This window comes from Micrasema longulum, unplaced genomic scaffold (genome assembly GCF_059751315.1).
Source record: "Micrasema longulum isolate JH-2025_06_02 unplaced genomic scaffold, ASM5975131v1 h1tg000163l, whole genome shotgun sequence".
In the NCBI taxonomy this organism is placed as follows: domain Eukaryota; kingdom Metazoa; phylum Arthropoda; class Insecta; order Trichoptera; family Brachycentridae; genus Micrasema; species Micrasema longulum.
This window is the reverse complement of record NW_028277368.1, coordinates 145,708-160,492: the sequence shown is the minus strand read 5'-3', so window position 1 is coordinate 160,492 and position 14,785 is coordinate 145,708. Positions and strand designations below refer to the sequence as shown.

At 28.5% G+C, this 14,785-nt stretch overlaps 1 long non-coding RNA gene across 1 annotated transcript in view; it reads right to left on the bottom strand.

Moving 5' to 3' along the window:
• The window catches only part of LOC148284034 (uncharacterized), a 66,810-nt gene extending 54,041 nt beyond the window's left edge, over positions 1 to 12,769 (bottom strand). The window contains exon 1 of the long non-coding RNA XR_015825424.1: positions 12,756 to 12,769. This is a non-coding gene — a long non-coding RNA (uncharacterized LOC148284034). The remainder of the gene's footprint in view (positions 1 to 12,755) is intronic.
• Between the last annotated feature and the right edge of the window lie 2,016 nt (positions 12,770 to 14,785).

The following is a 14,785-nucleotide window of genomic DNA, read 5'->3' as shown; positions in this document are numbered from 1 at the left end:
ATACCCTGTTTCAGTTTCTATTTATTCTTTATGTCAATGACGTATTTTGTCAAAATTTTAATTAAAATATAATTTTATATGCCGATGATAATGTTGTTTCAGTTGAGGGAGTAAACTGAATTTCAGTAAATTTAGTAGCTAATAATGTTATGAATAAATTGAAATTGTGGATTGACAAAAATATATTATCTTTAAATACAGAAACGACAATAATTATCCCATTTTTTGTTGACAAAACAAATTAAGATTCAGAAATAAAAATAATAATTCACCAAAGCAGTTCCAACAAAACTAATTGCGATCTAACACGTTCAGTACTTGATAAAACAAATAAAATAAAATTTATTAATGTATACATAGACTCACACTTAAAATGAAAATACTATTTTATATGGGAATTGTTTCAATGTATTAGAAAATGTATAAACAAATGTATTAAATTATCGAAAATTTAAAAAAAAAAATAATTTAAAAACAGTGTATTACTAAATTGCACAATCTTAGTTACAATATGGTATTGTTGTATGTGGTGGTGCATATGCCAATATATTAAACCTTCTCAAACAGTACAAAGATTAATTATTAAAGTCATTTTAAAGAAATCCCTAATATTCAAGGCCCAGTAGGCACTATTTGTTAAATAAATTCCACTATACGAGTACAAATTTATAAAGTAGAAAAAATAAACTAATTTGAAATAAATGAGTCACGCAGATACCAAAATAATATTAAAATCTCTTAATTCCACAAAAATCATGGTCAAAATAGCTTTGTCTTAAAAGGTATTAAAAATTACAATAATCTCGCCAATTAACTTAATATTATTAGAACATATATTAATAAATAAAATCAAAGATTTTTTTTTGAACCCATGTAAAAACTGCATTCTATTTCAATTAGCGTTAATATTTTTATTTTTTTTATTTTTCTTTTTATATCCTTAACGTTATTTTTCTATATCTCGTATATTCAAAATTATATAGATTCTAATAAATAAATAACCATAAAAGAGTAATACTCGTATGCAGAGACAAACCTTAAGGTGAGGAAAGTACATTATATTGTCTTCACCTTCGGGTTATTCTCTGCATTTGAAATTAGAATGTACTTTCCTCACCTTAAGTTTTGTCTCTGCATACGGGTATCAGTCACTCTCCAAGCACAAAAGCTTGTCCTTTTTTTGAGAGTTACAGTTATAATATTTACCATATGTATAAAATTAGATTTGTAATATAATAAAAAAAACATGTACCATTTATGAAAACATATTGACTAAAAAAAGGTTGAAATTATCTCATTTGGTTCAAAGGTTATCATGTTTTGAAAATCGCACCATCACAAAATCTTGTTTCCTGGACATTCTACTCTACGGCTCCTGTGATTTACTCTTTAAGGTACAAATTAAAAAAATAATTTTAGATGCGTTTTGATATTGTTGAAATGCTATTAAAGTGTTTTTTATCTGACTTTAATTGCAACTATTGCAAATGATAGATCGTTATGCTTTAAACAAAACTATGAGAAACCAATATATATTTTATTGCAAGTCTAGATTCAATACTCTACATCAAATGCAAAACCTCAGCAATGAATTTGCAGACCATATCGATATCTGAAAATGTCATTTCCTACTTCAACTTATTTTATATGTACAACCTTATTTAGATGAATTATGGGTTTTGTTTTATTTTTTTAAAATAGAGAATAAATTTTATTAGTTTAAGACCCATGAAATATTGTATATTAATATTCATACTTACTATCTATATTCGTTCAATATGCTCATTCTGATGTTCATAAAAAATAGGTACTGTTGACATTACAAAAATAAACAGTGAACCAAATTAAATCAGTTTATAAATAAAAAAACTTGACGAAGAAGACTTGTTTGCTCTGAAACCGGTCGGTGGAAAATAAAAATTAGTGGTTAAAAACAAAGTTGTTTGAATTATTTTATTATAATGACCACAAAGTTAGTGCTTCAAATATAAACTTCATACAGTTTATAAATATTTCATATTCAATTTATTTTAATTTTTGTCATTTTTGAAGATCCTTATGGAAAATATATTTAATATTAACCATCCAATTTGCCTCAATATGTGATATAATTGTTTTCTTATGCGTTAAGGTTTACTTTAAAAAAAACCGCTCTAAACACACTACTATGAAATAACAATTAAAACGATTTTAGTTTTTAAATTCGTATTTATGGCATTTTAGGTCTGGGATTCCTAGTGCTCCCCTCCGGAACTCATATCTAGTCATACTAGTTAAACTTTTACTAATCTCTTTTCGTTTCATACTTTTATTTGCTTATAACATGTATCTTGATTTTTTGTTATTATTTACTTTCGTACTAACTGTTATTTGGCATTTTATTTATTACTTGTTTAACCATATCTCAATCATCAATTCAATTATATTTTTGTATTATTTTCTATTGATTCCAATGTCTCTTATATTTGGTATATTTGATTATGTTTGTGACAAAATTAGTTTAATTTGTATTTTAATACTGACATTTAATTATTTTTTTGTGTTATCGTCTTTGGAATATTATTATTAACTATTAATACATTTTTTTTCTGGATTGTTATTTTATAGCATCATATGTTTATATGATTTAATTTATTTTGCAATGTGTTTTTTATTATTTTTAATTATTATGGCTTAACACGGGCACAGCCTGAAAATTCTGAATAATATCAAAAATATGTAAACTAGTGTAACTTTAACTGGATAAATAAATATCTTAAATCGAAGCAAATGCACTGTTCTCAAAGCAGATATTAAATAAATACAAAAAAAAATCCCTTGAAATGTTTTTATGCGTATTTTCGTTGAATAAAAAAATCAAAAAGTAACAAAAACGGTCATGGGAAATGACACAATGTTTCAAATATTAATTTAAAAATAATATGTGATTTGTAAAACATGAGTAATATTCATATTACTACTATTTTTTAAAACTGTCTTAAATCTTATTTCGCAAGTAAGCATAATACTTTATTAAGGGAATAAAATTTGTTCTCCGCCAAGCCAAGTCGGCGAAATGAAATTTTCTGGCTTAATAGTAATAAACGGCCAATTTATATCTTTGGCCGGATTGTTTTTATCGGGTAAATAAATTTACCTGTTTCAAATAAGTTTAGCCTGGGAAGGGTTTACGATGCCAGATTTTAAATTTGAAACAAGATCTAAAGGGTCATCAATTTTCTAAATAAAAATAGTTTATATTCCCGCTGTAAAAAAAAAAAAACAAGATTGATGATCGATATGTCGTCAATAAGCAATTTTGAAAGTCTTAGAATTTTCCGGCCATATGACTTGACAATGGCCGAAATTCAACTATTTTAACAGTTAGTTTAACTATTTTTCTCACAATATCAAACATTTTCATAAATTATAATCAGTGCTCATTAATGTAAGCTGCTGAAAGCATTTGCCATATCAGCACATTAGTATTATATTTTTGTGCAGCTACTGTGGTGAAGGTGTATAATGGGATTTGCGTGTCAGTCTAATTAGTGTCCAAACGAAGAAACGATTACGTCTCAATCAAGGAAGTCGGTAAGTGGTTATATGCAATCATTTAGTAATATTTCAAGTTAATGCTTTGGATTTTAATAATATTAACATAAAGTCATCATTCATAACAGGAAAGTAGATGTGAAATGTTAAACCAGCCTTATAAATGGTAAGACTTTTGTGCTGCATTCATAAAAAGTTCTCCCTTACTATTGCAATATCAATAAATTAAATCCCTTTTGGTTTGAATTTACATTGTTGTCCACAAAGATTACAAAAAATATTTTTTAAGAAATAAGTACGTCACTAGTATACACACAAATATTAGCAAACTTAAGAGTTTTTCAATTTTGACAATTGTAAAGAATCAAACGGAATAGAAATTAGAGGAATTATTTCGAAATTAAACCAATTGAAAAAATTAAGATCATATAAGTGAAAAATCACAAACGGTGAGCACTGTATATTGCACGTCCGATAAAATAGAGTCATAACTCAAAAGAAGACTAGCATTATCGACACAATAATGAAATGAGTGCTGCGTTCATTCGGACATGTAGAGCGTATGGATGGCGAAAGAACGGCATAACGTTTTTACCATGCAAATATTGGTAGATGCAGAAAACGAGAAAGACCGAAAAAGACCAAAAAAACCGAGAAAGACATGACACAACTAAATACAAAACATAATTGTAAATGGAAATGTCAAAAGTCGGAATAATTGGCGTGCGTGCATGAGAAGATGTATGAATAAACAGGCAACAAAATCTGATCGCTACGTCTCAATAAATGATAAATAAATATATTATGAATAAAAAAATATAAAAAATGACATAGAGATGTGGCATTCTATCATCTCTGCCTAACCCTACAAATAACGGCACGATGTTTCGTTTTTTGTTTTGTTTTTACAACAAAAAAAAACTGATTTCGTCAGAAAATGTTAAAAAAAATACATTTTATTTTTCTAAATTACACAGCAGCAAAATCTGATTTTGACACAATAATAAAATATAAAATATTTATGAAAATATTAGTTTATTTTAAATTTCACGGTAATTTTTTTTTTTAATATTTTTTTTGTGAATAATCTTGTATTTTGCTCATCAATAAGATATACAAAAATAGGAAAAAAAGGAAAAAAATTAACAATTTCAGAAAATCAAATACAAACCTTTATTTACAAAATATTACATGAACTTAATACTACAAAATATAGATTACTTTTAAGAAAAAGCAAGGTAAAAAAGGACTAAAAATAAAATAACTAAAATGGAAACACTTAGGAATTAGTAGTATAATAGCAATAAATAATAATAATAGAAAATTCCCATGAAATAAACGGTATTAACATAAATAAATATTACTAACGGAGAGCTTAGTTTAAATATTGATTCGAATAATGCAAATTTTAAATAAGTTATTATTGTTTATATGATTGAAATTGCTACTGAAATACTTTTCTTGAATCAGAGTGTTGAAAAATAGACGTAATCCCAGCTTCACGATTTAGCCGCTTGATGGCATTATGACACACGAACACTTATTTGAACGCGACGATTCTCAAACGGTGTCTTATTTTTCCCTTTTTCTTTATGACACATTCGAAATTTTCTTTGATAAATGTAAAAGCATCTTTCGAGACATATCTCAATATATAATATGACACATCGGCATTGCTTTAAAGGGTGAAAAAAAATTAAAAGCTCAACGAAAGGTTTTTGAATATAATATATCATTGTTACTAAAATGTTTAATCTCTCCTATTTTTATTTTTTTTATTTGAGTCTATTTTATTGGATGTACGATATGAATCCTTATATCGAATAATAGACGACAGGTAAACAACCCTGTAAATGCAAAAAAATCATATTACTTTTAACTCTTAAAAGACAGTTGTAAATAATTTCATTGCGCGAGGTGATGTAATATTTTGTTACTTCAAGCGAAAGGCGAAATATTCTTTAGTTCAGACATTAAGAATAAATCATGGAAAACAACTGATAGTTTATTATTCCTTTTCCATAAGTTGTTAAAAAAAACATTTAATTCAACTCTGTCATAGCAAAATAAATTAAATAGCATAAATACGCGTATCTTACATGCGTGCGTCTCCCTTTACTGTCTATAACCGACTGAATCTGTTTCGCACAAACACCGGCCACGGAACAGCGTCTCTGTCTTCTTTGTTATTACATCTATCTTCTGTGCTCTCACTTCAGATTTATTTCTGTATTGGCGTCACATTCATTCTTCGCGTGGCAAGGATGAATATTTTTTGTGTCCAGCATAGTTGTACAAATTTTAATTTTTAAATCTGATGTAAAAATGTCCATTTGAAGATTCCAAAAAATACAAAACTATCATTTGAAACAATTTAAAAGATGTTTTAAGTCTTGTATCGTATATAGACTAGCGCGACATCTCAGTTAAACAAGAAATAAACAAAAATGTCTTCTCAATTACTTTTCTAATATATCGACAGGAATCGATGTAAAAGTACAATATAACATATAATTATTATGATTTGAATAAATTACGACTCGTTTTTTTGTTTCATTCATGGAAGAAAACATTATTTTATAGTGCGTAACACAAAAATGCTAATTGTAAAGTTACCTATTTGTAATCATTTCCTCGCGATATACATGTATGCTTTTTTTTATTACGCCTAAAACAGGTTTCATAATTCAATGACTCGATTGTTTTACAGTATTCACGTTAGTGGAACAGGTGTAAAAACTCACATGACTATTAATTTCGATATTTCAATACAACGGAGTGAGATTGGATAACTCGCCGAAGTCTTATTTTTTAGATTTATTGATATATAAGTTCTCGATATCTTTAGGTATCATTTTTTTCGTCATTCGTTCAAAGAGCGTTTTGTAACTGTACGATTCAATCATATGAAGTGTGTAAACGATTGATATACGCTGAAATAGATCTACCGCTGTAGTTATTTATGCACCAATAGGAGAAAGATAAGTACGAGTACAAAAAATCAAGGAATTTGAATAATCTATCAGAAATTCATCGAACGTTGTAACGGGTATTCGCTTGATTTTTTGGTTTATTTTCATTTATTAATTTACTAAAAAGAAGTTTTTTATACACTTTTTTTTCACAAGTCTCAATTCTATGATACTAAAACTACTGTGTTAAGTAGGAACGAGCAATTACTTGATACAGACATATGAGTCACCACAAATATCATTTTGGATCAGAAACAAAAGAAAAATTCTAAAAAATAATATATGGCACATTAATATGATAAACAGCAAACTCAAACATTCGGAAAATCATCACGGAGTTTCCCACTCAAATCCACCCCACTAAGGAAAATCCACTCCTCTCTTGAAAATATTTTTTGTCCTTCAGAGCTTAAAACGTTCTTCCAAAATATCAAACACTTTAGGTGCGATAAAGGAGAGATGTCTCTGAGCAAAAATTGTACGAGTTTTAGGCATGACACAATTCGTGCTCTGGGAAAACTTCGTTTATATATTTTGCTGAGATCTATCTTTATCGTTCAACCAGAAGTGTGTAAATGCTTCTTTTAGATTCCCTTTTATGTGTTCGCTTCTCATTTTTAAAGAAAAACATCTCACTCCCTTAAAAAACGCGGGGGTTAAGTCTCCAATTTTCTTTTGATACATAATATTTTTTCTCGACTTTATGTGTCTTAACTACCATAAAGTGATAAATCATTGCCAAGAGACTTGATTTCAAATACAGACCAGTTTTTATCGATATTAATATATATTTTTAAAATTTAATACATTTCATTTACAAATGATATTGTCGGCCTTGCGGTGTAGTTATCGGCGCGTCTACTTACCATGCAAGAGGTTTCGGATTTTATTCCTGACATAGTTGATATGAATATTAATTTCAAATGGTGTTTTTAGGCTAGAATATTTCACAGTCCCTGGACTGGCACCTGAAGCATAAGACTGATCTTCTTACCTTCATAAAATAAAGTTTAAAAAAATACTTTGCAACAAAATTGTCAAATTTTAATAGCAATTCACATTTAAGGGTAACACATAGAAAAGATACGCTGCGATTGTTGTATGAATGTAGTGCCCTATGCAACATTAGGTGTTGAAATGGTATGATGAACAAACGATAAAATAATGTAAAAATTATTATTTTGGAGCAAAATTGACAAATTTAAATAACAATTCACATTTGAGGGTAACACATAGAAGAAAAAAAGAACTACTTTTTAAAAATCAATAACTTTCAGTAGGTTACCAAATAAATGTTTTTTTTTTACTTATTCTTACAAAATAATATCAATATTATTTTAAGTTAAGCGTATTTGAAATTAAGTTTTTTCTTTTCCAACATTTGTTTCGCTATTTTAGAATTATGTAAAACGTTTTTTTACAAAGAGTGATTTGGTTTATACAATTGAGAAATGACGCTTTTGCATTTAACCAATGTCAATGAGGAAAACTTGCACCTCGACATATAAACACTTAGTTTTGATTAATTTTTAAGTATTTAAATATAATTACCAAAATTTTCATGGCCATATGCTCTTTTTTGCAATTTTGATAGCATGTTCATAGCTGTAACTACAACTTATCTAAAACAGTTACTACATTTTAATAAACTCCTGAAACTGAAAAAGTAACTGTTACAGTATCCGAAACTATAAATACAGTTTTACTGAAATTGTAATTAAAGTGTATACGTAACTGATTTTATGACTCCCTCCGTAATGAAAATTTACATTAACATAAACTGAAACTGTAGGTATAAATTATACTGTATTAAACCTCTAACTCTTCCTTCCCGGTAATGTGTTGCTAGTACACATTGCATCTAATAACTTTAATATCTCCATAAATAAAAAAGAATATTGGTTGAGATTCTCGATATTCCTCCATTTTGCATTTACGTATTGGTTTTTTATCGAATAATTAATGCTTATTGGGAACAGAAAAAGCATTTTATCAAAAATTGGAGATAAATCATCAGAACAATAAAAAGTTTACCAGTATGTCGCTTGTTGCGGAGTACGTAGTAAAGGAGTAATCCTAATATATATTTGTCTCACACACTCTTTACATCTCACTCTCAATAATACAGATGTTTTCGGGAGCAAGAGAGATACTTTTATGCGTGACATGCGTGAACAGCAAAGTTTCTAGTACTTTTCCCAGACCCCTGTAGTAGTTATTTGCACGCGCTGAGAGCATGAGCAAATATTTATTTCATATTTTTAGCAATTAAATAAAAAAACGTCACTTTAAATTTCAACTTTAAATAATTTAATCAATTTCTTTTGAATCATATTTTTTTTCGATTTAAAATCTCTAATGTGTAATTACTACACAGCACCGTAACGCGCGAATGTTTTTGGGACAGGAAGGGAAATGTTAACAAAATTGTAATTGAAGCAGTAGGCTCTAATATTATCTCAAACTTTATGAATTGTTAAGTTACTTGTATTTTTTTCTGTGCACTTTTGTAATATTTTTTTAATACTAGCAATTTTCGTATGAAAATCAAGCTAAATTGAAATGTATCATTCAAAATCCCATGATTGATTGGTCTATTCCGTAGAATTCTTCACTAAACAGCTTGAATCTCTTAAAAAATGGCATCGTCTTTGCATTTCCACAAAAAGGGATTTGCCGTACGTAAAGAAATATTTTTAAGTAACGGAAAGCGCGCGCGGCATCAGCGAGTATGGAAATTACTCAATAGCTTTGGAACTGGGGTTGGAAAAGCCTGAGAAAACGAGAACGAATCGTATGAATTATGTACATATAGAATTTGGTTGAACACCAACCATTTTTTCGGGCTGCTCACAATTTCACTGGTAATATTTTAAAGAATATGAAAACTAATAATGCCTTTATTATTATTAATTATTTTGAAGATAAAATATTATTTCTGATCCAATAAAAGTTTAAAACTATCCACAACACATCAAATACAAGATTCATAAGAAATTGATAGGAAACACTAAATATAACACAAATTTAGAGAATACGCATTCATATAAAACATTAACAATAAAGAGCATAATGTTGACTTATACATGATATTATCCGGATAGCGGATATTATTCATGGCTTTATCCCACTGAGTTCCTCCAGGGTATGCTTGGTTACAGCAGTTTGAAGACTAGAAGGAATGTGTATTTAACAACGCACTTCTTTCGATTGTTGCGCGGTATTATTGACAACCCTGAAATTATGCGGAGCATTAGTTTTTATGTTCCTGATAATTACCTTAGACAGCGTCAGCATAGACTGTTTCACATTCCAATAAACAAGACCAACCTGCCAATGGTTATGCCTGTTGGAAGGGCTATCTCTATGTTGAACAATATCACTTTGGACATTGACATTTTTCACGTCTCTGAGGGAGTTTTTCGTTACAAGATTCTCTTACTTTTTCAACATATTATTCTTTGGATATTATGTATACTAATGTATTTTTTTTTTAAATATGCCTAATTTTACCTAATGATTTCTATATGTATGAATTAGGATATTCCATTTTGTAATGTGCATATATATGAATAAATAAATGATAAATGAAAAAAAAAAAATATGATTTAGGCCCTAGGGCAACAATTATTGTTAAATACTCTGCTTAAAAACTCTTACAAATCATTATTTTTTTTTTTTTTTTTTAATTTATTTATTTATTCACACTCTCTATCAAAATACGATTCCATGTTCACTTTGCCCAGCTAACAAGGGTACATACCCCGTTCCAAGCTAGGCAATTAATACTACTGTTTGTCTGTGTATCTTTATATTTTGTTTACATGTTGCACCAGTGCCTTTTACACCAGTGCCCTATGCGCCATAGGGTATGAATAGGAGTAAGATGATTACTATATTTTAATTACTTGGCAGTGTCACGTGTTTCATTATTTGTGAAAATGATTATATGAACGAATTTTTGTGTCTTCGAAAATGTTTAAGTCAATTTAAATTCAAACCAGGTTTCAAAGGCATTTAAAAAGTTATCCGAGGGACCGCCGTTTTATGTTATCATTAATATCTGGTGGATTAATAAGGCACGGGGTATTGGTTGAGTTATTCTTGGCTATAAAAAACATATTCGCTGACTTTTACGTTCCCTGTTTAGAAATGTACATAGGTGTAAAACTTGTACCATATTTGTCAGATGACTTTTTTATACCCTTTGCCGCCTTTACGCCCCTTTCGTTCTTCCATCAGACGTGCTTGGAATACTTCCTTCTGACCCACAAAATTCCTCCTCTACGTCCGCCCAACATTCATCTCTTGGTTTTCTCATTTTAAATCAAATCGATGCCATTATTCATTTTGCCAAGCTCAAAAACAAAAATTCGGAAAGCATACATAGTCGTAGTTAATTTATTTCAGCGCAAATGTTTCTGATTTTAATCAAATAAACGAATAAATATTAACAGTCGAAAGATAACTAAATATAATATGTCTTTTTTTGTACATTTTGAATGATGGGCTCTGAAAAATCAGAATTTTAGTTTACAAGTCCGATTCAAGTATCAAAAGATGCATTGAACATTTTTATTTGTAGGATTTTATTTCGCCGTTTATTTTTTGTTTGTGCACAAAATGAAGAAAAATTTGTTTGCGGACATCCCTGAACTATCATATTTTGCTATCTAAAACAGACGCTAAAAAGAAATGTTTGACTAATCATATTTAGCACCTAGAAAAAAGACGGCAAAACAAGATATATTTGACATGCCATCTTTGGCAATCTTTCAACAGACATGATATACAATCTTTAGAAATAGAGTAATGGTTGACAAACAAATATATATTTGAAAATATTATATTTTGCCATCTAAAACAAAGAAGGTAAAATAAGCTAATTTGTCACTCAATACTCCATTTCTAAAGATAGTATGTCACATTTGTTGACAAGTCATGTTTGTTGTTAAATGATATTATCTCAGTTTGCGATATTTGAAAATGGAAAAATAGACATATTATATTGACGGATAATATACTCTAACTCTACTTAACCAAGACATACCGCATTTTGCCAGATTGTAGATCTCAGTGAGATAAATCTACGATCTTTGTTATAGTTTGGTTTTCTTTGGATTAATTATTAAACCTGCGTCATGAGACCATTTTTCCAGATTCACAACGTTTTTTTGCAGCAATTTCTCTGCATTTTGAATATCCTTGTAAAACATTACTAAAACAGTATCATCGGCATATACATAATGTTTGACATTATTTAAAAATTTTTGAATAACAGTCACATATATTATTTATAAGGTAGGGTCCAACCTTGTGGCACCCCTGATGGAACGTGTTCTATCTCACTTTTTTCACCTAATATTAGGACACATATTTTTCTATTTGTTAAATAAATTTAGAAGGGTTTTTAAAGATTTCTTTTGATTTCAATGTCATTTAATGTGATCATTTATTTTCAGTGATTAATTTTATCAAATGTTCAATATAATTTTTTTTTGCATTTTGGATATAGTTATTCTGATATATACAATATTTTGAGTGTACAATTGTTTGCAAGCTTTATAAGCAAAAACCATAAGAAAATAGAAAGTCAGGGCTCTACTTTGGTACAACTTAATTTGTCAGCATGCATCGCACTCCGAGGATAAACAAAAATTGGTAAATGATTATTACACCAGGTTTACTAGTGTGGAAGAGCTAGCTGTTCCTAGATATTGTAATAAATATGGCGAAACGACACTGTACTAATGTACCTTTACCTAAAATATTCAACATTTTACCAAACAATAAAAGAAAAGTAAATTAAATGTAAGAATAAGACGTTTGCACAAATTTTGGCTTGTGGAAAAAGGTTTTTTTTATAAATGTAAGTTCTTAATTTTAAATAATTTAATAAAATAAATAAAATGGTTAAATAAGTTAAGGTAAGTTTTTCAATTAAAATAACGACTAATTTAGTAAAAATATTGAAACAATATATAAAAACCTGCTCACGAGTTGTACGAGTATGCTTTATATTTAGCAGGATTTTAATTTCAATTTTTTTGTGTTAATATTGAAAAAAAAATTACTTCCGTGCTTAAAAAAAATAATTTTACTTTAGAATACTCTGATAAAACTTCGTCATTATTTTGTTTAGTGCTGATTTTTAAAGAAATAAAAACGTTTTTGTATACCTTTTTACACATTATAAACGAAATAGATACAAAATATTTATATTTGTAAATAAGTATTGTTTTGACTTACGTTGTGCATTTGTCTCCTATTACCGGGAACGGAGACGCGAAGAGGAGCAGCGCGACTAGCAGCGGACAGAGGCGAGCCGCGGCGATCATCTTGCTCACAAATCAGTACATTACTTTCCCACTTCACTTGAATCTCTGAAATAAGCAGAAAATAAACATTTTTTTATAATCTTTCAAGTTTTTTTTTTTTTTTTTTATAAAAATGAAATATTTGCGTTCTTATGATTTACCCAAATATTTAATTTTGAGGGCCATTTTCAACGAGTTGTAAATAACTCACTATTAGAAAATGGAATCAAGTTGGGGTAGAGTGGGATTCGAACCACGGACCTTTGGTCTGTGAGTCCGAGACACTAGCCACGGGACCACAACCCGATTTAAGTTAACATCGGCAAAACAATATTTTATACCAGCGCTGTACACCGTATTCATAAGTTTATTCGCGCAAATTACACATTAGATACATCAAAGTACCTGGACAAATGTTTCGTCAAGTACCTCCGTTTAGTTGCAACAATTCACGTACCGTATACTCGTATAATGCTATTCTGAATCGACTCCATGTTCTCGGCAATAACTATTCCGACGTTGCTGATATTTTTCACTAAAAGTATATCTTATATACGAGTAAATCAACCCTATTTAATAATTTCAAAGATGCCGAACGGTAATTTCCATTTTTTAAATTATAGTGCTTTCTATGTTTACTTTTGTATGGGTACTATTGTGTACCATATTTACGTGTATACTTATTTTTTGAATAACTTTAATTGTCACTATTATTACTAATTTTTTAAATTTTTTTTTAAGATAAATTAATTTTATTGTATTTAATATACTTATATTTTGTACCTTTTTAAAGAAAAATAAAAATGTAAATTATTTTCCTTTTAAAATTATATCTGCACACATTGTTTAATTATTTTTTTATGTCTAAATATGGTTTTAAAAAAAACTGCTGTGTTATACATACATATATATATTATTTATAGTTATTAATGCGGGAATGATGCGGATGTCAAGTTCTTTCTTATTTTATTTGGTGTATCAGGATTAGATATTGGTTGCGGTGATGATATAAATGCTGACACTTAAGCGGTAACTTCCTATAGCAAGATAGCGGTACGAATCTTATTTGTTGTTGTTAGTTTATAGTGCGGATCACAGAAGACATCATTTGTTTTAAGAAAAAAATACTGTCAGTTTATTTTGAAAATGGAATTTGTGAATTGTTGCAATGCGGTAGGTACTGCCAGGCTGCTCAGGTTCCTACTTCTCAAGGAAAAGCCGACAACCAAAACATATAAATGACAGTAAACATTCACGCGTAACCAATAGTATTTGTGTAAAATAATACTTAAATATTTATTTTTCATGTTTTTCACATTATATTGAATTGTTTATATTATTTTTAACATTTATTATTTTAAGTGTATATATATATAAATAAATAAATAAGTCTTATTGACTATTTATACTTGATTAAAATTATTTATCGACAGTTCTTGATGGAATTACATTGTAATGATGTAATTACTACATATAAGTTATCAATTCAAAATACTTGGTATGAAATAAACCAAGTTTTTTCGAAACAAATAAATTACTTTAAAATATATAATTTAACGCTTTGAAAAAAAAAGTTCTACTTAAAAGATACACAATTGTTTTGTATAGTTTTGTTATACCGTGAAACACATTTCTTTATTTTTACACTATTATTTTTATTTTTCTACTGATTGGTTTCAAAGCTACACAAGCTTCTTTATCAAGGTATAATTATCTAATGAATGCTATCTTGTTTTATTTTAACTCTGATTACTAAATATTATATCATGACAATAATATGACAAGAAGACTCGACTTATAAGCTCCATACGGTTGATGTAATATTTAATAATTACTGTTAAAATAAAAAAGTATAGATTTTATTAGTTAACAATACCTTGTTAAGGAGCTTGAGTAGCTTTGAAACCGATCAGTAGAAAAAAAATGTGGGTTAAAACAAAGTTGTTTTACGTTTTTTTATTA